General features: G+C 33.3%; 1 long non-coding RNA gene across 1 annotated transcript; it reads left to right on the top strand.

Annotated features, from left to right (window-relative positions):
* Positions 1–265: 265 nt before the first annotated feature.
* On the top strand, positions 266–2,749 carry LOC122143366. The gene is made up of 3 exons (XR_006159138.1): positions 266–407; positions 2,515–2,552; positions 2,710–2,749. It is a non-coding gene; the product is annotated as an uncharacterized LOC122143366 (long non-coding RNA).
* Positions 2,750–3,342: the final 593 nt, after the last annotated feature.

The raw sequence follows: 3,342 nt of genomic DNA, 5'->3' as shown, positions 1-3,342 counted from the left end.
TTCTTTTTTTTAAATAAAATCAATACTTTTATTCAGCAAGGATGTGTTAAATTGATAAAAAGTGATATTATTGATCAAAAGTATTGATTAAAAGTGCTCATTATTAAAGAATGCTATTATATGACTCAAGGTGATCTTAAAAACAAAGACATATTTTAATTTAACTGTGTTTAACTTTTAAATATGTAAAAAATTGATCTTTAATTTTTTTTTTAATAATAAGGCTTGGTGCACACATTCAAAAAAAAATCTCAAAAAAAGTCTCCATGGACTCTCTCTTCCATATATGGATAGAAGAGAAACGCTGCATGACTATTGGCTGCGCAGCTGAAGTCCGCGGTGCTGATTGGCTGAGTAATACTGTGATAGAGCGAGACCAACGGCAGATGTTCCAGAATTCTCCTGAGGTAAGTAGCGGTGGTTTATTTTTCCAACGTCTGCCTTTAATAACGAATTTTAAGAAATAAAATATGTTGCCCAAGTGGTGTATTGTAGCGTAGCTTGAGTTGTAGATACGTTAGCTAATTCTGAATATATAATTTAATATTGCATGAACAAGAGTGCATTTTTTTAAGGTATTTTAGCATAGGTTAGTCATTGAAGTTAGGCCGCAGGAGATAGATGGTATCTTTTTCTGCATGAATGTGCTTTTAGGACAGTATTACAAGAGTATTTCCTCATATTAACCGCCTATTTAAGAAATACATTTGTTTGAGGTGACTGTGAGGCATTAGAAATCCGCGAGGCCTGATTAATGCTGCGTGTTGGGCGTGATTAATGCTAGTATTGTCTGCTGTTCCATAAACGTGTATATAGTGGTTTTTTACTTATCCACGAGGTAAAAATAGACAGAGCTCTGAAACTACACACAGACCGCTGTGTCTGACACGCTAGTGATGGCGAATCGGGTCAGATTCACACACGGAGTCCGTGTGAGGTAACGTAGATATTAACGGACTTATCCGTTTCGTCTCGGTCGTGGGTGCGGCCGGCTTCCCGCTTTGAGCGTAAATGAGCGCGAAATCTGTCTATTTTTTTTTTTTGGCCGCTGGTTTCCTGCTTGAATGTGCTTTTAGGACAGTATTGGAACAGTATTTCCTAATGTTAACCGTCTATTTAAGAATTACTTTTGTTTGAGATGACTGCGAGGCATTATAAATCCTTGAGGTCTGATTAATGCTGCGTGTTGGGCGTATTTTCTACTGTTCCATAAACGTCTATATAGTGGTTTTTCACTGATCCACGAGGTAAAAATAGACAGAGCTCTGAAACTACACACAGACCGCCGTGTCTGACAGAATAGTGATGGCGAATCGGGACAGATCCACACACGTAGTCCGTGTGAGGTACAAATTAGGGACTTATCCGTTTCGTCTCGGTTGCGGGCGGCTTCCCGCTTTGATCTTAAATGAGCGCGAAATCTTTTTTTTTTTTTTTTTTTTTTGGCCACAGAAAATGTTGATTTACAGTTTAGATGCGGTGTCAGCTACACTTTTATGTACTTTTTCATAATTTATGATAGTAATATAATTCAAGTACTTTATAATGGTAATGTTTAATGGTTTTAATGTCAGCAGGTTGAAGTGAGAACTTTAAGTTTGAATCGTGGACGATTTGTGCTAACAATGTATCTATCCATTATTTATTTTGAGTAATGAATGCGTCAGGGAGGAGAGACGGTGTTTGAAGCTTTACGATCTGTTCATGTGCACCGAATGCAGAGGAAGAGCAAGCTGAAGTTGTTTTGTTTGTCGTTGACCAATTCATTTGATGAGAAACAGTTAAAACAGTGGTATTGTAAGATATCATTACAATTTAAAATAACTGTTTCCTTTTTTAACATAATTTTTTATATAAATTATCAATCAGAAATTAATTATATAATATAATTAAGAATAAACTTTTTATTATTATCAGTGTTAAAAAAGGTTGTGCTGCTTAATGTGTGATTTTTTTTTTTTGTGATAAACTGTTATGCATTTTAAAAGTTTTCTAGCATTCTTTGAATACAAAGTTAAAAAAGTAAAATAAAATAAAGTCCAAAAATCTTATGTAACACTGTTAAATACTAAAAAGTCTTTTTTTTGAGTTTCCACAATAAATAATTAAATGGAATAACAGAATCTTTTTAGCCTCCAGCATGTAATTTATTTTTTGTAGTTGCCTTAATGTCGGTTTCCTCTGTTTTGTGTTAGATATGGGGTTGGTTTCACTTGACATCCACATGTTATATCTCTGATCTAATGTGTTTTCTGTGTCCTGATATATTTGTCATATGCCTATTAATTTCTGTGATTGTTAGTATATTTAAAAATTTACCACAAAAATATATTTGGACAAAGACTGCATATTCAATGTTTATATTAAGAATAAAATTAGATTTTTTTTTCGGGTTTAAGTCATAAGAGGTATATTGAAAGCTGTAGATCTGTGTTTTGTTGTTATTAACTGTCCCTGTTGTGTGCCATCAAGCATTAATTTATTCATTTTTTTGTTCATTCTTTCTTTGTTTAGATTGATCATTGAGCTTTATCTCCTGAGCAATTCTTGAGGTTTGTTTGCATTTTTTGGTTGTAGTACATTTAAAGGTGCACTATGCAGGAATAAGAAAATGTGAAATCTTTTTACATCAGAAGGCGTTGTAGTTTATGGGGTTGACAGATTTTAACAAGTTATGTCCTGACATTTTATTTTATTTTCAAATTACAGCATTACAAGCACTACTGACTCTCCACTTGCAGAATATCCAGTAAGTAGTAAGTATGATTTTATTTTTTTTTTATTTATTTTTTATATGGAGATAAAATATGAACAGATCCTAAAGCAATATTAATGAGATACTACTGAGTCATTGATGCACTATAGCACTTCAGAACTTGTGACTAGCATATGGACTTTTGTGAAATTCACTGGGGAATGTTGTAGGCCTCAATGATTTCCCTTGCTTGTAATTTTTCACATAAAAGTCAATGAGAGACTAATGAAATTATATTCATTTGGTGGGGGAACCATTCCTTTTAAGTTGTTGTAAGTTATATATAAACAGTTATTCCTTCCTTAAAGATAGAACCAGTTTATGTTATAGCCATGGGCTGCATTTGAAGTTGCATACTCTCTGAGTAGATACTACTTATGAATAAGTAATAATTTTGCAATCAATAAAAAATATAAATAGTCTGCATCTTGTTTATGTATGCAGATGTACTACATTTGTCACGCATATCACTGTCATGTAAGCTACAGCGTAAGTTACAATGGAATTCAAAATTTTGCTACTTTGGGCTCATGGGATAGACTAAACTTAAGAATCTCAATGTAAGTGGTATGTCATCCAGGTACTTT

This window comes from Cyprinus carpio, unplaced genomic scaffold, assembly GCF_018340385.1.
Source record: "Cyprinus carpio isolate SPL01 unplaced genomic scaffold, ASM1834038v1 S000002963, whole genome shotgun sequence".
NCBI lineage: Eukaryota > Metazoa > Chordata > Actinopteri > Cypriniformes > Cyprinidae > Cyprinus > Cyprinus carpio.
The sequence above is the reverse complement of the archived record's forward strand: the minus strand, read 5'-3'. Positions and strand labels throughout refer to the sequence as shown.